This window comes from Zalophus californianus, chromosome 5, assembly GCF_009762305.2.
Source record: "Zalophus californianus isolate mZalCal1 chromosome 5, mZalCal1.pri.v2, whole genome shotgun sequence".
NCBI lineage: Eukaryota > Metazoa > Chordata > Mammalia > Carnivora > Otariidae > Zalophus > Zalophus californianus.
In genome coordinates, this window is record NC_045599.1 from 140,120,875 (window position 1) to 140,147,583 (window position 26,709).

At 37.6% G+C, this 26,709-nt stretch overlaps 1 long non-coding RNA gene across 1 annotated transcript in view; it reads right to left on the minus strand.

Moving 5' to 3' along the window:
- The window catches only part of LOC113929432, a 74,187-nt gene extending 69,588 nt beyond the window's left edge, over positions 1-4,599 (minus strand). The window contains exon 1 of the long non-coding RNA XR_003522195.2: positions 4,379-4,599. This is a non-coding gene — a long non-coding RNA (uncharacterized LOC113929432). The remainder of the gene's footprint in view (positions 1-4,378) is intronic.
- Between the last annotated feature and the right edge of the window lie 22,110 nt (positions 4,600-26,709).

The following is a 26,709-nucleotide window of genomic DNA, read 5'->3' on the forward strand; positions in this document are numbered from 1 at the left end:
CGATTGTCTCCAAAGGTGACCCTTGCTGCCAGAGGATGTTTCCTTGGCAACAGGGGTGACTGCTTCCAGCATGGGAGAAAAGGCATCTCTGTTTGTTTGATACTCGACTACCACCCAGAGATGCTATGTGGCTTCAAAGAAAGGGAGAACCCCTCATTTTTAAGTATCAGATCGGCTTTCCAGTTCAAGGGCTGCGTATTACTCCAGGAAACAAGAGGTGGTGATAATTATCTGGCAATAGTTTCTTCATTTCATGAAAAAGAAAGACACAATCTCTATATTGATGCATTTTCATTCTCCTTCCCTAATTATCCCACATGCCTGCCTGTACACACACACACACACACACACACACACACACACACACACACACACACACATACACACAGAAATACAAGCACATCTTTCTTTTCTACTTGCATTCATTTATTCTTTCTTTCATTTTCTATATTTAAAGCTTTTTGCTTGCTATCAGCTCCCTGCTTTCTGTGTGGTCTCTGTTTTACCTTTTCTCTATTTCCAGTAGCAGACTCTCTGCACGTCTTGGTTTCCAATATCTACCAAATTACAAATCAGAGTTAAACATTAACTTATAATAGCCACAAAGAAAAAAAGCCTGGTGAGAGCAATTGAAATTTGATCAACTCTCATAACCTCTTATTATTATAAGATGAAATGGAAAAATAAAATAGACCTTGAGATTAATGTCGTTTATGATCAATTCTCCTTTAATTCACATTGCTCATATATTCTTTTAAATGGTATGGTAACATTTTATTTGTTATACTTCATGCCTTCCCAAAGCAATTTGAAAACATTTTTCTTGCAATCAATGAAACTTTTTAATATCTATTTCATACAATTGCATAGTCGTGTCACAAAAAGTCTAGAAAACTAGTGTGTCAGACATACCTTCATATTAGCGGAATTATTTTGTCTGGATTTTGTCCTCACAAAAAGGGGGGAAATTGATGAGGTTGTATAGAGTTGTGCTGGGAATAATTCTTCCTAAAAGATGCTTCCAAATATCTTTTATGCTAATTTCAGTAGGTAAATAACTACATAAATTAGATTTACAGAGAGTGCTTAATGGCATATCAAATGTTCATACTCAGAGACCAATTTTTCAATGTAAAATGTATAGAATCCTAAGGATGAACAGTAAAAGTACAACTTCTTTCATGTCCAAAGTATCTAAGAAATACAAATTTGAAAATATCATTCAACAGGTAGTGTTATAAATCCATAGATCCAAAATACATTTTATTCTAATGAAGCTAGTAATTTAGGCATCCAATGAACCTTAGAAATAATGCAATCCCTTATTTTACATATGATAAAATGAACACCAAGAAACAGTAAAAAAAAAAAAAAATGCCTATGCAAACTGGTCTCAGACCTTGGATGAATATCAGAAAGTCTTTTGATTCCTATTTGTTTACTACATAAAATGTTCCTATAAAATTCTTGAAGATGAGAATTGCATTTTGCCTTTACTGTTAAGTGTTCTATTTTATAACACAATGCTCAACTTTAACAAACTCTAATAAATTATTTATGCATGTGGTATCAGTTAGGAATGCTTCCACTAAAAATAACAGAAAACACAATTTAGAATGACTTAATAGATATTGGTTTATTTTTCTGACATGACAAGGAGTCTTGAGGAAAGCCGGTGGCATTGTTTTAGCCATGGTTGTTTTAGCATGGCTGGACTAGCATACCTGAAATTCTCTTGTTATTTCCTCAAATCTGCCTCCTCCTGGTGACAAAATAACAGCACATACTCTCAGCATCCCATTCTGCCTTCAAGAAAGGGAAAAGGAGCCATGCCAAATATGTCTTCTCTTTATATCAGGTAAATGAAATCCTTCATCAACCTCGTTGCAAGTTGGTGCTCATGTCTCAATGCCCAGAACTAAACAATATGGCCACTTTCATGGTGAGGGAGCCTGGAAATGTAAGAACTTCATTTTTCCAACTCTTATAACAGAGGTAACAATGGAGAAATGTATTTTAATTATCTGAGTGTCAGCTAAAAAAGATTAGATGCTTATTTTTAGATAGATAGATAGATAGATAGATAAATAGATAGATAGATAGATAGATAGATAGGTAATAGAGTAGATACGGGTGGACATGAGATAGAAATCAGGAAAGAAACAAAGATAGACACCAAGAAAGATATCAAGCTGGGGAAATGTATTCCACTACAATCTTAAAACAGAAAAATGAGGTATCTAAAATGAGAAAGAGAGGGATATAAATGTTTTCCAAATGCCTTCCATGGTGGTATCCCAGAAGCATGCTCAGCGAACAGTGTCACAAGTAACCAAGCAGGCCAATGAGAGGATATGGCAATTTCAGTGGCCATTAAGAACCTGTATGTTTTGCCAGTTCAGGGTTCAAGAGAGAACACCAGGAAACTATTGCTAAGAAACTTGATCACTCGGGAGCATCAGGAAGCTAAAATCACTACACTGTGTGAATAATGTAAAATGACTTTTACACAGTCTTCTTAACACAGAATTTAGAAGAACAATATTGCAACAAACAATTTGTTGCTTGATTTTTAAAGTCACTTCCAAATATTCTGAAGGTGCATACTAAGATTCATAGAAGTTCTTTTTTTTCCTTTGGGTCATCTTAATCCAATAAGAGAACCAAGTAGACCAGATGAATTGTTCCAGTATCAAGTCAATAAGTTCAATTGCTGGGTCACCCTTGCCTCTTTAGTTTTCTGAAAACAAGTGTGAAAGTTTATGCTAACTCTTAATCTTTGGTCCCTGCTAGAATGTAAGCTCCATGGTAAGGGCTCTGTTTTGTTTGCTGCTTTTTCCCAAGTGTTTACAACAGTGCCTGGCACAATGTTGTGATTCAATAAATAGTTGTTGCCTTGGTAGGTAAAAATTAATTCTTTGTATATCATTTACCTACTAGGTACTACTAGGTACTACTTTGAAGTGAAATTCAATAGATTTTACAAAATTCTCTTCCAACGTGAGTTGTACAGCAATATAGTTAAATAATAGATCTTTCTTCAAAAAGTAGCTCCTTGATCAAAAGGATTAGGCTATAAATGTCTTGAGAGTGAGAACCACATGCTTATCTTTTTGTTGCCAAGCCCAGTGCCTGGCACATAATAAATGTTTATAAAATGAATTGCTGACCAGATTTTATAATGAGTGATTACTAAAGTGGTAGCAATCAATATTTTGGTTCAAATCTTAAAATAAAACTAAATTGACATGTTTCTGATGAGCACTCAACCTCTGAACTTCATTCTTAAGAATATCATTCAGGCTAAAAGGTGTTGATCTTTCCAACCAGAAGGCTAATGGAAATTGGAGAGGAAATTCATAAGACCAAAGTCAGTTAAACATGCGCCTGGGTGGCTCAGTCGTTAAGCGTCTGCCTTCGGCTCAGGTCATGATCCCAGGGTCCTGGGATCGAGCCCCGCATCGGGGTCCCTGCTCGGCGGGGAGACTGCTTCTCCCTCTCCCTCTCCCCCTGCTTGTGTTCCCTCTCTCGCTGTGTCTCTCTCTGTCAAATAAATAAATAAAATCTTTAAAAAAAAAAAAACATACATTCACACCTGCATGCACTAGTCCACATATCACATAGCTTGTTTTCTCCTATCATTCTGGGCTTGAAAAAAATAAATTGTTCTCAAAGAGAAAAAAAAAAGTCCAACTAAGAACGCTTGTGGGTGTGTCTGTAAGAACATAGAACGAAGTCACTATATGGAGAACAGGATTCTATAAAATCATGTTTGTTAATTTCTATGTATGCAATTGTAAACACAATTTGTAACAAGTATAAATGAAGATAATACATTTCTTTATGGCTAGAAGATAAAAAGCATTGCTTTGTTGAAATTAACTCTTTTTATGGTTGTTCTTGTTAGTACTCAAACCAGCCTTAAAGCGGACTCCCATTAACAAACACCATGGTAAACACCATTCTAGACACAACAGAAAATGTACGAGTTCTCAACAAATGAGACGTTGCATTTATTGAAACACTTTTAAAACAGGCTCTACTCTTTCCATTGTGATAGTTTTTCTGCCACAAGCAAGCCTAGCTAAGTGAGCATGATCACACATTAATACCCTGTGGGTGTGCATGTACACATTTCTTAAAAGCACTGTAATTTCTCCAACTCTTTATTGATTTCAGTAAAGCCATGAGAAGTTCAGAATCCTTCTCACACAACTGCAAGCACAAAGATATTTTTAGTTTAAGCATTTTATTCTGTGAAATGAAAAGGAACACCACCAATTTAAAAAAAAAAGATCCAAAGCAAAACATACTCCAAAAAAAAGACAGAGATAAATCCATCGGAAAACAGAAAACTGAAGCGTTAATTGAACGTTACCTTTTTCTCATAGTGAGGAAGATGCATCATGGTCATTTCTATCTTTTCTCACTGTGCTGATTTAAAACCCCCAGCTGAGAAGGCAGCTGTGCAGAGCAAGGATCTGGTGAGCTCAGCAGGAGCCCTGTATCCTAATGCTACTCCCAGAAATTCATGCTTGCTTTCAGTTGCTGTGTTGTCATTCGTAATGCCAGAAATGGGAAATGCTGTCCTCCTTTCTACAGCAGTGCTACAAAGATCGCAGTGATAGTGTCTAAAGACTTCAGAAGCCTGGATCACCTGTTTTTATGGTTGTTTATTTTCAACGTAGCCTCTAAAGGGAAGGCATTGGCTACTTTTCAAGGTATTTAAAATTCTGGAGACTTTCATTAATCATAATGTTAATGAAATAGATGGCAAAGCAGACATAAAAGTTGCAGCAAATGGAGCGGGAACAGGAAGGTTGCTTGTTGCCCCCTCCCAAGCCAAAAAAAAAAAAAAAAATGACTTCACTGTTATATAGCGTTTTTTTCCTAGATTGCAACAATGAAATCCTTCTCTTCAAACCACAAAAAAAATGCTACATTGTGTGCCTCTGGCAAAGGTAGCGATTACAAAATTAACTTCCGCCTAAAATCAAGAGACATTTCTTAAAGCCCTTAAAAATGGAATTAATTTATTTCTGTTTCCATTTATTTCTGTTTCCAGATAGTGGCATTAAAAATATTTTATGAAGTACTCTGGAAATGACTTGACAAATAATTACAGGGAAAGTACTGGGCAACATAATGGCTGCAGTTGTTACTGCAGGACGTGATTGATGTTGTCATAAGTGAATAAACCACATCCTTTGCAGAGCTAGGAATTCTGGTGAGGGTTAGCCTTCAAAATCAGAGGATATATCAATTGTTTATGTTTCTGAAGGTATAAAAGTTAAATATGTATTTTATAGAACATGTTCTGAAGGCATAAATGTTAAATATATCCGTAAGAATATATATGCTTCAGGTATAAAATTACATTTACATGTATAAAATATGCATCTGTTTTGGTATGTACAGTCAAGGACACTAGGTCTCAATATTTAAAATAATAGGTACTATAAGTGCATCAATACTTAAAATAATTATTAAAATATTTAAAATAAAATCTGAACTGCTTTGTATACTGTACTGGGTACATTTGCTCTTTCCCTGAAGTTACAATTAGATACAAAAGTCAGCACAAAATAACCAATAAAGGGGACTAGAGTCTGAGTCATTTTAGGAGTTTTTTTCTACTTATATTCAGTTTGAAGTCCATTTTGGGAAGGACAAAGAGCTGAAATACTAACATTTAAAAGGTCTTATTTACCTATGGATTATGTCATTCAGTAAGTATTTATGAAAATACACTTGATGTCTAGAATTTCACCATGCTGCCTTAAACCGAGATTGCATAAAACAAAAATACAAATACATACATCACTGAAGCATGTCCTCCTTTTCAGGAAGTGTCTTTTGTTTTTCAAATGGTGTTCCAATGAAAAATACTTGGGAAAACGGAGAACTAATACATTCTTTATTGCTGCAAACCAAATGACCACAAATTTAGCAGCTTAAAGCAAAACACAGTTGTCTTATTTTGGGAACTGAAATACACTAATTTTATAAAGAAGCATGCAACTCAAATATGTTGCCTTGGCATCTTGTTGAATGTTTATATACCTTTTTTTGGTATTCATTCATTCATCCATCCGTTTACAGTACCTATTGTTGTGGTTTCTGCCAATAGTTGAAATTTTTGCCCTGAAGAAATTATTTAAGTATTTTGCTTACTAATACATTGTTTCTAAAAATATTTAGTTTTAGTCTCAACACATATATGAAAGTCTGCCCAAAGATGCTCTTCTGTATGGGAAAGTGAACATGACGTATTATGGGAATTAAGTAGATAATATTTTAGGGATGCATGTTTCAACATTTTTCAAAATAATTTTGGGTAGATTGAAGAGTTCAATTCGATAGTAGAATCAGATTTGGAAGGATGAAAAGATGTATGGAATAGGAAGCACATGGTCAAAAGTTCAAAGAAAGAATATTGACCAATTGAATGATATATAATTTTTGATATGCTAAAAATTATTTTTACACTAGCCTATAAAAATCATTTTCAGCTGATTACTTGAAGAGATAATATAGATTCAATAAGAAATATAAGGTCTCAATGGACTAATTGACAAAGCCTGTGAACAGATAATTTGAAAAAAAGTAATTGCAACCCATAAAGACACATGTAAAATAAATCCAGTCTCACAAATAATTATAGAAAGTCAAGTTAAAAATTATATCCCATTTTTGCCTATTAAAGAAGTCACGTTTAAAGTGTGCAACTCATGAGGCACCTGGGTGGCTCAGTGGTTTAAGCATCTGCCTTCAGCCCCTGTCATAATTTCAGGGTCCTGGGATTGAGCTCCATGTCAGGCTCCCTGCTCACTGGGGAGACTGCTTCTCCCTCTCCCTCTGCCCCCCCTTGTGCTCTCTCTCTCTGTCTTAAATAAAATCTTTAAAAAATAAATAAAGTGTGCAACTCATAATAATGAGGGAGGTACAGTATCATAGATTATTGTTGATCATTCAAACTGGTATATGGCAATTTGTCAGGAAAATAGTGGTAATAGAGAGAGATCATAAGAAAAATACTACAAATTGATACTAATAGATATCTCTGGGAGCCTATTCAAAAAAAAGAAAAATTGCTATATATATAATGGTGTTCAGCATATCACATCATAGAATTGAAAAAGTGGAAAAACTAAGTGTCCAACAATAAGTAAATGTTTTCAAAAAGTGAAAATGAGCCCTGGCAGCAGGCAGTTAGAATTAGACTATCATAGGGATGCCTGGGCGGCTCAGCTGAATAAGCGACCGACTCTTGGTTGCAGCTCAGGTCATGATCTCAGGGTCGTGAGATTGAGCCTCAATTCCAGCTCCACCCTCAGTGGAAGAATCTGCTTGAGATACTTTCCCTCTGCCCCTTCGTCCCCCGCCAACGCTTGCACTCTAAATAAATAAAACTTAAATAAAAAAGAAGAAGAACTAGGCTATCATAAATAGAATGTGTAAAACAATACTCATCAGGGAGGTGTGGCAGTAACCAAGTCTAACAAGACAGAGGCAAGGACACTCAGCAACCACATAAAACAACTAAACAACCCCCTCTTTGTACTAACCCAAGTGACTACTACTTATTTACCTATGACATCCAATACTGTTTTAATCTTCTTACCTCCCAGAAAAAATTGCCAGTTTAGGAGTGCCTGGGGGGCTCAGTCAGTTAAGCATCTGCCTTCAGCTCAGGTCATGATCTTAGGGTCCTGAGATCAAGCCCTGTGTCAGGCTCCCTGCTCATCAAGGAGTCTGCTTCTCCCTCTGCTCCCCCCCCCACTCATGCTCTCTCTCGAGCACACACTTTGTCTCACAAAGAAATAAATAAATAAAATCTTTTAAAAAATAATAATAATTACCAAGATAGCCAATCGCTGAATTGCCCCTGAATTCTGACAGTATCCAATTCAGAAATGGCCTCCTCTTCTTTAAGCCCTGCTTAGAAACACCCAACATAAGCCCACATCCTTTAGTAGAACTTTGCCAAAATCCTCCTATTGAGACCTCTACAGTTCCTCTGGAGAGAACTCTCCCTTGCTTGGGCAGCCTAAGGTTATCCTTATTTTATTTCACTGAGACGTGTTATGATCTTTGGCTGGTGGATTCCGGTAAGTTAAACTGTGACAGCCTGTTATATTGAGAATAATGGGCCATTCTAATGATGGAACACGACATGGTAAAGCATGATTATAACTACATGAAAAATGGGTGAAGAAAATATATCAGGTAAAGTACTGAGTTAGTTTATCAGTACTTTTCCTCCCAATAATTTCTTGCTTATTTTCTTTATTTCCTTTCTTAAAGTTGAGTAAACTAAATTTCTAATAAAAATTATTTTGTTAAAAATATGTAAAATATGAATGCCTTAATCCATTTGGGTTACTGTGACAAAAATACCATTGCTTATAAACAACAGAAATTTATTTCTCACAGTTTTAGGGGGTGGGAAATCCAAGATCAAAGGACTGGCAGATTTGGTGTCTGATGAGATCCCACTTCTTGGTTCAGAGACAGCTGATTTTTCACTGTGTCCTCATGTGATTGAAAGGAACAAGAGAGCTCTGTGGGGTGCCTTTTATAAGGGCACTAATACATTCATGAGGGTGCTGCCAAAGGCCTCCCTCCAAATGCCATCATATTGGGGATTAGGTTTCAAAATGTGAATTTTTAAGGGACACAAACATCCATCCAGTCTCTACCAGGGAATAAAACAAAATCCCCTCAGTTAAATAGGAGAGTTTATATATTCATCTTATATACTTGCTTTTTTCTCCTTTATGTATTCAGCAAGAAATAAATGTGCACATAATCATTAATTGATATGTATTATTAATTAATTTGATGGTCCTAAGTTGATAATGATTGATTGGTTCATGTACATTATTAGTTGATTAATTGATACATATAATGAGTTAATTTATATGCATTGGTAATTATTTGATATACCCAACAAGGTAATAATTCCTTCCCTCACATGTTCATTAATTTATTTTGTGTGTTCATTCAATTATTATTTCATCAAGTATATATCGAACTTCTTTACTTGTCCAGACCCAGGGCTAGGTGTTGGTGAGGCAGAGTTGAACATGACTAAACTGCCTACTAGACAGGAGCTCACTCTGTACTAGAGAGGCAGAGAGGGCAAATATATTATCAAACAGAGGATACATGCTCTATTCTTACACAGATGATGCTATGGGAGCAATGTCAAGGGGACACTTACTTTTTTGTGTAGTAGAAGGTGGGATTGCTCAGGGATGACTTCAAGGAAGAGGTGCTGCTTACCATGAGTCTTTGATAACAAGAATGCGTTTGTCAGGCAAAGGAGAGAAGGAACAGTATTCCAGGCTGTGTAGGAGTCTATAATTAAGAGCTACAATGAGGGGCGCCTGGGTGGCTCAGTTATTAAGCGTCTGCTTTCAGCTCAGGTCATGATCCCAGGGTCCTGGGATCGAGCCCCGCATCGGGCTCCCTGCTCAGCGGGAAGCCTGCTTCTCCCTCTCCCACCCCCCACTGCTTGTGTTTCCTCTCTCGCTGTCTCTCTCTGTCAAATAAATAAAATCTTAAAAAAAAAAGAGCTACAATGAGAAAAACAATTAGTGTTTCAAGAGATTAGAAAAGGGGATTCACAGGGGTGTAAACAGTGGGAGCTATAAAAGCAATACTTGACCTACATCTTAGCAAATGAAAAAGGTATAGAGGTGGACAAAGAAGATTCAACTGCAGTCACCACATAAGCCATTGCCCTAGTCTGTGATGTGGTGGGTGATATAAATTGGGAAAGGATAGTTTGCTTGTGTCCACAGAGAGTCATCAGATAAATCAGGAAGCAAACTTTCAGTTTTGAGGCGATCACTCCAAGGACCATTCTATTAATTACAAATTAAATCAGATCTCCCATGTGACAGAACTTCATTCTTGTAGTAGTAAAGGGTTACTCGTTATAGTATCTTTCTTGAGCTAAAGGAGGTTCACACACAAAGAGCAGAAAAGCTTAGATGAGAACTTTCTGATCTAATCCAGTTGTGCCATGAAGACACCATCTATCTAACAGGATTGCCTTCACACCACTACAAAGAGATTTCTGATACACTGCTGCATTTTTGTGTTCTCTGAACTCAGAGTTGGGCCAAAAATGATAAAAGTAGGAGGAAATACTTCTTTGAAATTAACTAGCTTTAAAAAAAAAAAAGGAAAAAGAAGATCAGTCAGATTTTGATAGAGAAAACTTATGCCAAGTTTCAAAGGCATAGAAATGCAAAATACAGAGAAGGATATTTTTCAAACTTCAAATTGGGTCTGGAAATGTTGCAGGGATGGTTACATATGGAGGCAAACAGAACACATGCCAAAAAAGGCAAAATGAGTGTGAGAAGGTGTGAAGATTGATCTGTGCATGTGAGGGAACATTAGCAAGAGAAAATATCTGTATAGGAAATGGGCCACATTTGTATAGAAAATTCTCCTCAATACAGGGAGAAGTTTTGAACATTACTTGAGTGAGGAACCAGACAGATTACAGCCTGACGATTTTAACTTCAACTTTATGTGATTTTTATTTCCCCCTCTGGTTTAAACAACACTCTTTTACTTCTTTATTTTTCTCCAGATTTTGTATTTAAATTCTAGTTAGTTAACATATAGTGTAATATTGTTTTCAGGAGTAGAATTCAGTGATTCATCACCTACATATAACACCCAGTGCTCAACATAAATGCCCTCCTTAATACCCATCCCCCATCTAGCCCCTCCCCCACCCACCTCCCTCCATCAACACTCAGTCTATACTTCTTTATCTTGAACCACTTTTCCTCTTTTCCATTTCATTAACATCATGTGAAACAAACCTGTTCCTCTTGTAGAGTTAAAATACAGACACATCTAGGAGTAATCAGAAGACAGAACCAAACATTTATTTTGTCCCATTTCATTTTAAGGACACATCTTTTTTTTTTTTTTCTTTAATGATTAAGAGTCAGCACCAATTTGGGGGAAAATCACATCAAAATGCAATAGAATGATTCATGTGTTAAGGAATTTTCTTTGAAATATAGTATATATAGAAAAGTATTATTATTCTGAAAAAGCAGAAGGCATAACATTCTTTGTGTCTAGTTTCAAAATTCTTATTTACAGAGATAACTCTGTTAACATGTATTGATGCAGGACAAAAGTATTTTCAAAACATATCATCCCTCTTATTTAAAAGCAGAAGTTCAGGACATGTGGGTGGCACAGTTGGTTAAGAGTCTGGCTCTTGATTTCAGTTCAGGTCATGATCTCAGGGTCGTGAGATTGAGTCCCATGTCAGGCTCCACACCCAGTGGATTCTCTCTCCTTCTCCCTCTGCCCCTCCCCACTTGCTTTCTCTCTCTCTCTCTCTCTCTCTCTTAAAAAAAAAAAAAAAGCAGAACCTCATCTGGCAACTTGGTTTTTTGTTTTGTTTTGTTTTGTTTTCTGGTGACTTGGTTCTAATATTACACAAAATATATACTACAGGACTATAAAATGCTGCATAACAAATTACCCCCAAATTTAGTGTTTTAAAACAGCAAACATTTATGATCTCAGTTTCTGTCAGTCAGACACCCTGGTGCAGTTTGGCTGGATCCCTGGGCTCATGGTCCCTCACAAGGCTGTAATCATGTCAAGACTCGACTAACAGAAGATATGCTTCCTTGGCAATAACTGATGTGGCTTCTATTTCTACAGTGTTTCCTCTTCCACAATCTCATATAACTAGAATCATAAAGTACATAGCATTCTAATACTGGCTTCTTTCTCTTACTTTAGTCATTGAAGACTCACCTATGTCTTCACATGGCTTGATAGTGCATTCTTTTTATTGGTGAATAATATTCCACTGTAAGGATATACCACCATTTGTTTCTCCATTCACCATTTGAAAGACATACTGATTACTTCCAGGTTTGGGCAATTATGAATAGAACTCCTATGAACATTCAGGTGGACAGGCTCTTGGGTGGGCATAAGTTCTCAGGTCAATTGGGTCAATGCCTAGAAGTGTAAAATGAAGGGTTATAAAGTAAGTTGAGGTTTGGCTTTATATCAACTTTTGAATCAATGATGTGTATGTACACTAAGTTACACAAATTTTCAGCATGATATGCTTTATGCATTTTTCTCACTGCCCCCTCCAAAAAAAATGCTTTCTAGTAAACCATAAGAAGGTTGGGAGAGAACAAGTTCCACGGTTACTATAAGGTAGCATTTCTTAGATTGAATTCTACTGGGGAGGGGGCCAGTGGAGGAGAAAGATTTAAGTGGAGACAGAAAATGTCAGTTAAGTTGTAGAAATGAAAAGAGTATTTGAGGAAGTAGCTATCAGGAATGGCAGGATGTGTTTCATATCTGAATTTGGGTTTTAAAATGCAGACTGGAAAGGAATAACAGAGTCTATAAAAAAAAAAAAATCAGTCCTGGGAAAAGAAAGACATATGAGAAAAGACAGACACAAAGTAAGTAACTAGGGAGATAAAGAGCAGAATGAGGAAACCATGAAGGTACAAGCTGGAGGTCCATCATGATGGCTGGGGAAGTGAGCTCTGGAATCATTAGAAGGATAAGGATTTTGGTGTGATGTACCTTCTTGATAGCAAGCCTAATAGCAATCTCAATTTCTTTGATTGACAAGAGACTTCAATGAATATTTTTAAAAGCTGTTCCTCCCTGTGCATTCACCCCTTTTTATGCCAATGTCTTTTATAGGAATGTTTAACAAGTGTTCACTGAATTTCCTCACACTCCACCCACATCCACTTCTCGTATATATGGGGACAGATTATAAAAGTCATAAATGTAATAAAAAATGAAAAGGATCCAAAAAGTTGTTCTATAATCCAATCTTTATGCAGAAATGTGATGTTTAAAATGTAATTTATTGTGGCTTCTGAAATGTCCCTACTAGGAGCATGTGAATGAATGGTGAATGAATATGCGGGCACTTAAATAATCAAATGATCATATTAGGAAAGAGGGCACAGAAGTGCTTCATCAACAGATGTGGTAACATTGCTATAACCATCTCACACAGGAAAAATCATGCTTTCCTAAATCTCGTTTTCTGCATTTCTACAAGGGAAGCTCTTGGCTTGTCCCTTTTGATCTCTGAAATGATGTGGAACTATTTGTTTCTTAAAGTGTTCTGAGAGTCCGGATCCCAAACTAAGATGCTCATAATGGATGCATGACTAAGCATGTTTTTTGTTTGTTTGTTTATTTCTAAAGTACATATTTCCCTTATAAACTTCTAGAATATTCTCATGAGGCTTGTTTTCTCTTTCGAGCTAGCCTCACTTAAACACGATCCTAAGTCTCAATAGTCACCAGCATTTCTTCAGAACTCTGCAATACAATGAACCAAAATTATCAACTGCAAAATATATGCATAATTGAAGTAGTTCGTAATTCTAGCATTGAAAAAATATACTGAGCCACTTAACTTCATTTATAATCTTCTAATTAAATAGCAATAACCTTTTTAAGTACAAGTTAGTTTATTCTTTTTTAACTATTTCTCCCCCTCCACCATTTCTACTCTAGGATTATCTACATACAAAATGTGGAGGGAAAATTTAAATTTGAGTCCTTTTGTAATGGCTGTCTTATGATATAGCCCTGACATACTTGTATTAATCTGTCATCATTTCTTGATTTCTACTCTAATTAGCTTCATATTCAAAAGGCAAAAGTTACCACTGGTAGGAGAGACATAAAGACATCTATATTTTAAATAACCAAAATGCAGAAGAAGCTGAGTCTAAGGTAGTTCTCCATCTCACTGAACAGTGAAAATCAGTGGGACATTAAGCAGACACCATTCAGTGCATTAGCAATGTAGGATTCTTCTTTCATTAGGTAGAGGCACTAGATCATTTAAGACAGAACCACAGACTTGCAAGGACTCTCAGTAAAAACTCATCAATATTTTCAAAACACATCACATTCTTCTTGAGCTCCTTTGAGATACATTAACAACCTTATTAGGTTCTTTGTTCTGAATTATCTCCCTGTCTTACTCCTTGACCTACTAATGTCTCAAAATGCATTAAGGCAACAATTAGTTCCTTCTCTTTATGCTGATCGGGCATTTGGCACTCTCAAAAGCATAATACAGCTCATTTTTCTTCTCCTGCTTCGTGTGATAAGGCTTTTATTTTAAATAAGTGAATATAAATTACAGCATGATGCCCAACAACTTCAGTGAAAAGACTCTGGGAGTGGAGATGGAATTAAAGGAGCAGGGAGAGGAAAATATTAAATGGGGAGAATAGCGATGATTCAAAATAATGCCATTTTAAACCTCTTAAACAGAACGATTTTTAACCATCTTATTTTACATCTGAGAAATTAATTTGAAGTCTTACATTTGAAGTGTATAGTTTGCTTTATTTTCACTATTTTTGTTTCCCCTTTGGCTGCTTTTCCAGTAAATAAGCTTTCTATTTCCTGTCACCAGCCACAGATTCTTCTCTTCGATGTTTTGTGTTCTCAATAAGATAAGCCATCACTTCTCTATGTATTTTAATGATCGAAATAGAGTGCCAAAATTCTACATGTGCACAAACATACATACACACATATATAATCAGTATTACATAGCTTATGTGTAAATGTGATTATATATATATATAATTAGTCATGAAAACAGACATTCATGGAGACTCCAAAATTATTCTAAATTATTGCCAAGTTGTTCCTTAGTCATGTGATAATTTTCCTGGACCCTCAAAAACCCCTCTATACCTTCAAACTAGTCCTACATATTAGCAGCTTGTATTACTTCCAGTCAGAAATGCAGTTACTGGGGTACCTGGGTGGATCAATTAGTTAAACAACTAACTCTTGAGTTCAGCTCAGGTCATGAATCTCGGGGCTGTGAGATAGAGCCTCCCATCAGGCTCTACGCTGAGCGTGGAGTCTGCTTGATTCTCTCTCTCACTCTCCTTTGCCCCTCCCTGTATGTTCTGTCTCTCTTAAAAAAAAAAAATGCAGTTACTAATGACACAAATTTTCTTGAAGGATTTGTGCTCGTACCAAGCAGAAGGTGAATGTTAAAAATGAGACATTTATTGACTCAGCTGAACCCAAAAACCTATAGCAAAAAGTAGCCACCAAGTATTGCCCTTTAAAAGTGAGCTGTTGGATCATCCATGGATCACTTGACAAGATGGGGCCTGACAGAGTTCTGCCACCACCATGGATCCTATAGGGGAGACTGAGGACATCAGTTTGGATGGGGTTGCCAGTGAAGAGTGAAGTATGAGGGCAGCCAACACCAGGGAGCTTCAAGGGACCACCAAGGAGCTTGACCCATGTTTCTGGAAGTTCGCCAATGTGGTTTAATGAGGTGGTGACCTTCGAAATATTTAGCAACTGTCATTCACTGGTGCTGACAGATATTGGAGCAGAATCCTAGAGCCCTGTGGTGCCAGAAAATACCTTTTGGTTACCAGATGGTGGCAAATTGAGCAGAATCACAGAAGAAGGGGAATGGGGCAGGGGCTCTTGACTTGATTAGAGAATTCATGGTAACCTGTGTACCAAACTTAGAGAAATATTTTCACATATGAACTATCCTCAGGCTCTGCCACTGACAAAGGATCAGCTTTGATGAATACCTGATTTATCTGGGCATAATAGAAGTTCAAGAGAATCTGATGCTATTGACCTGAGCTGAGAGCAAAGAGAGAGACAGAGACAGAGTTAGACAAAGAGAGAGAGACTGATGAATCTAGAATGAGAAACACTTTCACACTGGAGCCAGGCAGAAGGAAGCATTAATTTTCAGTCTTTGAATTTGATTATTACTCTGGTCTAGACGTTTTAATGACTGAAGTGAGACCGTTCTCTGGAGTTTTTTTGAGCTCTTTATAAAGAAGTGTAATTGAATAAAACTCAGAGGCACATCTGAGAGTCATCTAGGGGCAAGGAGAGGACTATCCCACAGTTGGAATAAAAAGGTTAGTGGCAGGAAAAATGAAGCTTATTTTCTATTTGCATCTCAACATCTACTCTGTAAAAAGATTACAATAGCAAGGTATCTAGTCTGAACTTCAACTACCATTTGGACAGGGCTGGGCTTGTCTGACCAACTGGTAGGAGGAGTCAGGGCCATTAGTTTGACATGATGCTTTGTTGTGTTATATTTGTTCGGTTTGGGTTTTGTTTGGGGTCAGCACCAGAGAAAAAAAGAGTATAGAAAACCAGAACTGCTCCACAATCAGTTGCATGAGCTCCTGACTGAGGCTTTAGGATAAAACTTCAGGCAGAAGCAAGAGAAGCTCTTTTCACCAAAGTCCACCTGAGAAGCAGGGTATCTGCTTTGGAGCATGAGAGGTGGTTGTCCTTCCTTGATATATACACTGTAATATGCTCTGGTAGAATGAAGATTCTAACACCACATCAGAACTCTAGACCTCATACTTTGGGGAGTATAGGAGATGAATTTATGTCCTAGACTCAGGCCAGCCCTGTCAGGCCTTGGCAGCAAAAGTCACTGTGAGGTGTTGCCCAGGTGACTCTGAAGGAGCCAAGGTGACAGAACAAAGAGAAGGTGAACACACAGGATTGGCTACATCAACAGTTACTACACCTGTGGGCCCAGGGACCCCTCTACACTCTTATTTTATGATACACTACCAAAAATCACATTCATTAATATCACCACTATCTCAGTCAGCTCAGGCTGCTGTAACAAAATATCACAGGCTGAGTGGCTTAAACCACAGACATTTACTTCTCATAGTTATGGAGGCTGGGAAGTCCAAGATCAAAGTGCCAATTAATTTGGTTCCAGATGAGAATGCTCTTGCTGGCTTGCCAACAGCATCCTTCTCACTGTGTCCTCACAAAAATGACAGAGAGAGAGAGGGAAAGAGAGGGGGAGAGAGACAGGACTACAGCCCTTCAAATAATAGCCTCGGTGTCTCTGTCTTTGTCACTCTCTTCGCTATTGGCTTAGGTCAAAAGCATCAGACTCAAGTGACCTTCTATTTTGCCTAGATAATTCAGGTACTAATCAAGGCTGATCTCTCATCAGAGGCAGAGCCTCATGGTTCACACGTGAAAATACTTCTCTAACAATATAGGCTACCCTGAGTTCTCCAGTCAGGTCAGCAACCTCTTCTCCATCCCTCATCATCTGTGATTCTCCTCACTTTTTCACCATCCAGAGCACAGTCTGATCTCTCTTTCTCTTCTTCCAAAGGCTCTAACCCCATCATAGAAGCCCCATCCCCATACCTCATCCAAGCTTCATCTAAACCAAATCACCTCACAAAAGCCCCACCTCTAAGTACCATCACACTGGGAGGGTTAGGTCTTCAACATATGACTCTTAGGGTCCACAAACATTCATCCATAACAATCATCAGTCTTATCAGATTAGTCTTTACATATTGTAAAGCTGTTAAACAGGGGTGAAAACTGGTTTTTTGAAATACTTTCCTTCATTTGAAATCTCCAATTTTATCTCAGCTACAAATATTGTCTTTTGTTTACCTTGAAGTGGCAGGCTCACCTAATTCTTTTTTCTGAAAAATGTCTGCCCAATATCCAAGTCTGAAAATCAGAGTTTTTCCATTGGCTGTTCTTTAAGGTAGAATGAGTATTCCATGAAAAAGCAACCAGTTCAGCTTATTACTCAAACAATTGCGTAAGTGTTTTCCCTTCGGAAACCATCACACATGATCACCAGCATATTAAAAAGACATATACTCAAGAGTAGATTTAATAAACTTAATAATTTTCCAGCTTTGTCCAAGACATTCCCAAGTGAAACTAACTTTTTTTTTTTTTTTTTTTTTTTTTTAGAGAGAGAGCATCCTGGTGTCTTGAGGTGAGTTGGCATAAGCGAAGTCACACAAAGCCAGCATTGAAACCCAGGCGCCCTGGCTGCTGATACAAGACAGAATCTTTCATACCACATTACAGTCATGATTAATTGCTCCACTCCTTGTTCCATGAGCCTTAGTTAAAGCTACATAAACATACTCTTACATCCTTACAATTTTTCAACACCCAACAAACAAAGAGAAAGAGAAAGCGTGTCAGATAAGATGATTATGCTGATTTAAACCACAGGATAAGATGCTTGTCCTGTGAGCCCTTTTGATAAATGCATTCAGGTAGGGAACTCAGTATGCTTCAGAAGAGAATTTGCTATGACAGCCACAGTCTTTCTCACCAGCTTGGTGACATTGTCTTCCTAGAGCTTACTGGCCACCAAGTTACAGGGAATGCACTGAAAGGCATAACTGGATTTTTGAAGAAGATATAAAAGAAGAAAGTTGGTTGCTTTGTTTTATTAGAAAGCATCCTCCTGCACCTGGAAGGGATCGTGTTTATCAAGCAGAGTTGTGTCATTTATGAGCGGCAGAATCGAGGTCCTCCCTAGGGCAGCCATTAAAACAAAAATACGTCCCTCACCTCTCTTGTTTATGAAGGAAAACCAGAAGAAATCTGGAGCAATTTAGTAGCAAGAATAGAAAACACTGTAGGGGTGTGGAGGCGGGGTGTGGGCAGAGTGGCGATAGATTTTGAACCCAGGAGGTGCTTGATATTAAGGCATTAACACTTAGCTTACAAAATGCAAAAACCAGCCCACTTTGCCTAATGGTCATGCAACTTGGGTTGTCAGCACCACTTGGGCTGAAAATATTCTCTGTTGGTTGGATATGAAAGATGTGAGTAATGGGAAATTTTCAAGGCAAAAACAATGAATGTTATGTGTAAGGAATGCATAAAATGCCAAGGGTACAAAGAAGTTGTAGTGTTAACAGTTCTTATTGAGAGAGAATGTTCAGTCTATAGGATGAAACAAAAGCCAACCCTGAAAATTTTATATACATATGTATGTATTTGTTATATCATAGTGAACAATCTACAATAACCCAAAGCTTCAGAGATAACATAAAAAGATGGATATCCATTATTTAAAGGGTCTTTTAAACTTACTGTATAAATGTTACTTCTTACTCCAATTTCTCTCACCTGTCTGATTATTAAATATTTAGAAAAGCTATATAGTATATTTTATTAGACTTATAAGTACTGAAGTGTTTCCATGCTAATAGATTTGCCCTATAATTTTGAAGCTATTAATGATGTCTGCTACATATTTACTTGTGAGAATTTATTAAAAGATTGTGCAGAATGATTTTTGATGTAACTATTCACTTTGGCTTAATAAAATCATTTTCACTTACTAAAAAATGGACAGTATAGAGATACAGCATGGGTCAGCAAAATTATTTGCTTACACATAATTGAAGAAATTTTCAGTACCCCTGTGATTCTGTTTGAAAGATTTTGTAGAGATGTTTCTTAAAACAGTATTTGTTGTGTTCTAAATGTGGAAGAAGAGATCAATAAAGGGTCTACAGTCCTTCAATAAGCTCAATGTCTTGTGTCAGTGTCAATGTCTGTGTTTTTCGGAATGTACCATTTTGCCTAACACAAAACTAGCAACTATTATACATGACTTCTATGTGTCATAAGTAAATTTGCACAGTGACATATACATGGTAGAGTATAGTTAGGCACAGCTCTTTGTGTGAAAAAGGTATAGCTATGGAATTCTGTGATTTGGGCAAAAAAAAATAGAACGATTTTCTTATGAATGTCTTTTATTTCAGAGAAATGTTCTAATAAACTTTATGCTTTGTTTTCTCCTATGCATACAAATTAACTACAGAAATACTTATATATCAAGTATACTAATGTCAGACTCTTGACAATGCTTTATCAAAGACAGTAAAAAACTTTAAGTTGATCCGCAAATGAAGAGATGATACACAAGCACTAAGTAGGGTCCGATTTAAACAATGGCAAACAAAATGGAACTGGCCTTTCTATTCATATTTCATTTCAGTGTGTATGAGAAATTGATGAAAATAATTGATATTCAGTGCAAACGTGGAAGAGAACAAAAGTGATGATGACTTTATCAACATGCTCTTTATACAATCTTTATTTTATTCCAACAGTCTGGTTCTCGGGATTCGCAAAATAGTTTTTTATTGACACCCATGAAGGGGAAAGAGTTTTACTTTCTTCTAGTACATTTAGAAATAATGCTTACTCAGCTACACTCAAGGAAAAACCTATCCATCAAATTAAGAGGAAAAAAGAGGATCAGCCACTCACCTGCTAATTGCAGAATTAAGGTAATTTATATAATACAACAATAAATTCCTCCAACTGTCACTCCTGCTTCTATTCCGCTGCATCCTGCCTTCCAAGTACAAGAGTCTGCTTCCCTTAATATTCTACATGCTCGTGAACTGCAGTGTTTATCCCTCATAGCCTAGAACTTTGCAAATAAGTTTGCATTCAACACACCATAATTTTCCCATATGACAAGCTTTAAAGACAAACTCCTATAATCATTCCAACAAGTACTTTCTTAGAACCTGCCCCATGCTTGGCATTGTTGGAGACACCAATTCTGATATTTCTGGCCAGGAACTTTCCACTTTTCTGGCAAGGACAGTCCCAGGGAGACCTGAAATTAGTGACATGGTGGGAATTAGCTGGCATTATTAAAACCAATACAGATGCATCACGCTCATGGTCATTTGCTAAAATGGTAACTAATTAAAAGGAGAAACGATGTTTGCTTTTTTTTCTTAACTTTTTGCTAGATAAGCAAGCCCACGTTAGTCACTTAAAAACCATTTATCCATCTGATAAAAGTTATACCTTTGATCAACCCATCACTAAAGAAGCAGCAGAAACATCCCCACTTTCTTTATATCACTGGAGGTAGTATATTTCAAAACGGCAATTAAAGTGTTTCTGATCACTATTATCTAAAATCCAAAATGGACAGCATCACTCTAACCTACTAAAATATTTCTCCTGATCGTAAAGCCTTTCATTTTAATAGAAAATATACCTCATTAAATATTTCTGTGGTCCAAAACAGCATGTTTCTGGAAGATAAAATCCTTCTGCCCCCTTCTCTGACTTTGGCTTCTCTATCCCTATGCAAAGAGGAAACAAAATACACAGTGTCCAGGTTCTCTTCTACTTTTCGGATTCTGTGACTTCTTTCATGTGAAATGCATCCCTATTTATTAAAATGTCTAAAAATACACATTTTAGGCATAGCTTTAATCAATACATCATATAAAACTCTTAGTAAGACAATACATATTAAAGAATAAAAAGATCCATTTTAGTCTCTAATTTTAAGGGATAAACATTTTGATCTAAAAAAAATGAAGCAAAATAAGATAAATTCATATCTATCTCAGGTAGGAGTAATCTACATAAGCAAGAAGATGATTGACTTTAAGAATGTATACTTTGGGTTAAAACGTTAGTATTTTCTCAAACCTGTACTTAATTTTCCTAGAGAAAGATCCTGAGATAAATGTTGGAATGTTATCCCTACATAATGGAAACATAGCTTCTGCCAATATTGGGGCCAAGACTTTGGTATTCTCTTTACACACACACACACACGTACACACACACACACACACACACACACACACATCATTACTATTACTGAGTGAATGCTTGTGTTTTCCAAAAATTCGTATGTTGAACACTATCCCCAGATGTGATGCTATTAGGAGGAGTGACCTTCAGGGATTGATTAGGATTCAGTAAGTTCATGATATTGGAAACCCCATGAATGGGATTCGTGCCCTTATAAGAGTCTCAAGAGAGGGTTTTTTTTTCCACTGCTCTGCTCTCTGTCATGTGAAAATACAATGGAAAATCATCTATCTGCAACTTTGAAGAGGGCCCTCACTGGAACCTGATCATGTTGGTGACCTGATCATGGACTCTCAGTCTCCAGAACTGTAAGAAGTAAATTTCTGTTTATAAGCCACCCAGGCTATGGTATTGTTGTTATAGCACCTCAAGCTAAGACAGTTACCTTAAGGGATATTCATGCATGCTTACATGGCTTTGCCCAAAAATATTTAGTGAGCACCTACTATGATGAATCTTATGCAGGCTATTTGTTCAATAGTAGTCATACTGGGGTTCTGCTTACTGTTAATAGTCAGTGAACCAGAATGCTATGGACTTGACCAACTCATGATGCCAACCTCTCAACAAGAACCTTTAACTCTTTTCTGCCTCAGGATTGACACCACACTACTCTTAAATGATTTTTTTTTTCCAAAAATGACACATATCACTGTGCTCACATTTTGTTGCCAAAAGAAGACACTTGGCCACGTCTGACTTTAAAGGTCAGGGGCGTGTGATTCTCTAGGGGGTCAGGAAGCAAGGGGAACTAGGAATATTGGTGAGCAAGAATAATGTTGGTCGTGAAACTCAAATTTAGCTACCCCTCCAAAAGATACTTTGACATTTGATGATGTTCCACCTATAACTTTATAATATGCAAAAAGGGCATGTCGTGTACTCCTGTATATTTCCCAAAGGGTTAGACATTCATTGGAAACTCAAAATTACCAGAAAGAATTAATTAATTAACTAATTACTGAACAAACAAGCAATGAACATTTCATTGTCATCTGGGCATGCAATTGCTACAGGTAGATGAGGTTTTCTCTAACAAAGAATGACAGGAGCAACATGAGGTCAAGTGGTGCTGATCAAGGTTGGCTGCATGCCGAGGCTGAGTAAAAGAAGCATCTGGAGTGAGTTGAAGGGTGAAATCCTGTCTATCCAAAAGAAACTCTACCATTGCCGTGTCAGGATACCTTTCCCCTTCCTGTGGCACCTAAAATACCCATTTCTAACCAGCAGATTTGTGCCTCTTTCTCCAAATTTTAAAAGCTAAGGACATTGCCTTGAAAAAGACAGAGTGAACGTTACTTATCATAAATGACTGTTGAACTGAATTTTTGAATATTGATCAAGTTACTAAAAAGAAACAAAAATGCAAGGTTTGGCTCTATTAATAGACACTGAGTATCAGAATGCAGAAGGGAACAGACCCACTTCTCAATGCTAACCAAGCCTTATCTGGAATAGCATGCTTGGGGAACTCTGCATTTAAGAAAGTTGCCAAAATATTGAAGCTTATTGAAAGATGAAAAGCAGGGAATCTATATTGTAAAAAATATAAAGGAAGCCTTGAAGTCTTGAGCATCTTTTATGCCCCAAATGCCTGGAACCATCTTCTTCCAAGTCATATGGTCTGTCTTAGTCAGTCTGGGCTGCTATAAAAAATTAGGTTCGACTAGTTGGCTTAAATGACAGATATTTGTTTTTTACAGTTCTGGAGACTGAGCAGTGCAAGGTACTGATTAATTAGGATCCTGGTGAAAGATTTGCAGACTGCCACCCTTTCCCTGTGTGTTCACATGTCTGAGAGGGTGTTAGTCTCTTTCTTTTCCATAAGGGCACCGATCCCATCATGGTGAATCCACTCTCATGACCTCATCTAAGCCTAATTGCCTTCCGAAGGCCTTGCCTCCTAACACCATCCCATTAGGGGGAGGGTTTCAACATATAAATTCTCAGGAGACACAAACATTCCATCCATAACATGGCCTTATACCTCCTTTCTGGGGCAAAACAGCAGCTCCCTCACTCAACCAGCATTTATCCATTAGCACTGCTTCGGTGGGAGCGAACCCAGAGCAGCTGAGGACAGAACAACCCATCACAGGCATGTGCTCAGGTTATGAATTAAGAATCTAACCTGCCAGTTTGTTCCAAGCTGAAACTTAGCACAGATTTCAACAAAAACAGGATTATCAGAGTTCAATCTTAATATATATGCTTCAATAGCGCTAAGATGATGCGCCAGCACTCACTCCTTGTTTCTGACATGACTTTCATTTTAAGAATTCTGAAAAGCAGATATTACAGGAACATTGAAATCATAAAAGAGAAAATTATGTCTGAGTATGTTATTGTCCTGTATATTAAGGCCAGATTGTAGTGTCCCCTTCTCGTGTAAGATCCTAGCTTTCCTCTAAGCACCGAATTGACAGTGAATGGAGGAAATGCCATGTCAGATTTGCAGAATCACTCTCTTTACAAATAAAAAGAAGTGCTTACATCTAAAGTGGCCAGAAACAGAGGAACATGCAAATAAATGTTAATACATCAATTTAATGGAACATTATTCCACGTTTAAAGTAGTTATGAAGACCATGAATCAATATTCTATCATGTTAAGATTAATGGCATACTATGTAAAATGAAGGCACATGTAGCAAAATGATGTTTGCATATGAAAAATTATTAGAAGGGAATATAGATTAAAACAATTACATTAAAACAGTTGATATTTTAATTAAATTAGATTAAATATGTTAGTCACATTCTACTACCAAACCTCTGCTGAGTCTCCTCCATTCATTTAAAAGTCGTTGTGCTAGGTTTGAGAAATACTGAGATACAATCACTTTTCTCAGAGCACTGAAAGGTCTTTGTAAGTAAAGAAAAAAAGTGAATAAAAGCAGGCATTTACAGTTCAGTTTGGTAATAATAATAGAAACAGAGTTTCCCCCCCGCCACCCCAAGGAGCTAACGGAATCCAGAAGAGACACCTAACCTAATCTGGGGCGAGATGGGTAGCAAAGATAGGGTGAAGATTTCACAGAAGTCAGGATGCCTGACTGACAATTGCAGGTGTTCAGCACACTTGGAGCTCAAAGGGGGAGAGGGCAGAAGAGGTGGTAAGTGTGAGGAGAAGCCGACAGGGCACCTGACCACAAAGAGCTCCCAGAGCTTGTCGTTCTTCTAGAGACATAGGGCCTCACGCAAGGCAGAAATAAATTCTACAACAGGCATTCTGATGTACTATGGGAAGTGGTTTTTGATTCTTGCAGTAGTTCAAGAGGAACTACATAAGAGCCTGAATGAAGCCAGTGGCAGTGAGGATGGAGACAAAGAGCCCAAGGCAGTAACATGGTGCATAAGTGGAGCTTGAGAAGAGACCAAACTTTGGGGCAGGGGAAAGAAATAAATCCACAATGATCCCTATGTGGATGGACACTTCAGTCAACTTGATGCCTCAAGGTGGGAAGTACAGGAAGATGCAGGATAGAGTGGAGGTGAGTTCTGTTAGGGTTTGTTATAGGTCAGTGACCATGACAGAGGTTGGGTAGATGATCTAGAGGGCAGGAAAAGATCAAGACTAGGAATGAAAATGTGAGGGTCATTAGCATATGGGACATATATTTGAAGACATAAGAAGATAAGGTCTCTCAAGGACATTTGGTTGTGCTGAGAAGGATTGGGAAATCCTGGAGGAACTCTAGAATTTAAAGTCAGGGTGGAGGGAGGGAGAAAAGTCCAGAGGAGACTGGGAAGGAACAACCAGAGAAGTAGAAGGAGAAGCTGGAGAGGGAGCTTTATCTATTTATCAATTAAAGATAAAGCCTCAAAATTTAGGGGTGAAGAACAGAGTCAAGTGAAACAGAGAAGATATTGTAAATTGTCTGTTGGCCTCGTAACAAAGAAAACATGGACGCAGCCACAGGAAACTTACCAGAGTGATGTGACAGAAGCCAGTGCTCAGGGGCTCCCAGGATAAATAAGGGGACAGGAGGAAATGAGCAGTAGGAAAGGAGACAGCAATAAACTTTCTCATAAACTTGGATGTGAAACCAAAAGAGACAAAGTGGGCAGGTGGAGGAGCAATGAGAATGGATGAAGAAATAGGGAAAGAGTGGAGTAATCAGATTTGCTTGCCAGTGAAAAGGAAAATTGCTTAACTTATCTTACAACCATTCCATTTTCCCCATCCACAGTGACACAGTCTTACATCAGCGTTCTTTGTTTGGGGCCAGGATGATGATAATGAGTCCCCATTCCCCTCTTGTCCATTAAATAGGCTGTAGAGGGAGGTCTGTTTGGGTTTCCTTCTCTAGTTACGTTTTTTAAAGATGAGATACTGTTGAGAAGGCGAAGGGTCAAGAGAAAAAAAAGAAAAAGTCCAAGAACTGTGAAGAATGGAAAGACTAAACATTCTAGAAAAGGGGAAAACAGAGAGTGGGAAAAGTGGGAATCTGTACCAGAGGCAAACAATGAACTTCAGAGGAGGGACATTTCTATCTCTGAGCAAAAGAAAAGTGGATAAGGAAGGGTACAGACAGATAAGTTTACTGGCAGGGGGGAAGAACAAAGTTGAAAAAATTGTCTTTTCCTTTTTTTTTTGTATTTAATCCTTTTGTCAAGCAGCATTCAATCATTATCACAACTGATGATATATTGTGCCCTTTGCTTATTTATGGCATGGCCCTGCAATCAAAAAGTTTAGTCTGGTGGTTGTAGGAAAACCCCAACAAAGCACTAGACAGCATGTAATCATTGTCAGCAAGGCAACCAAGAGCTCCAGAACAGCATTTCTAGCTAGATTGATCAAGGATACCCTTAAAAAGGAATCTTTAAATCATTTGTGAAAATTATTTTTTTTATTTTAATGGGGAAAATAGTATTATCTAATTTGCAAGAAACAATCCAGTCTATGATTCTCAAAGATCACATTTAATGATTATCTGGACCCAGGGTGAGTCAGGCGAGCTGAAGGGAACAGGAACGGGAAAAAGACAAACTGGTGATAGGACAGCACAGGGATAAGGAGGGGATAGAGTTCCAGGCAATGCCTCCCAGGACCCACCCACTCTGTCACTTGTGACCACCGTCTGGTGACACAGAGGCCTGTTCTAGGTACATTCATGCAGCCAGCGTCCTCCTCACCTGCCTGTTTCTCACCTAGCCTTCCCTATTCTC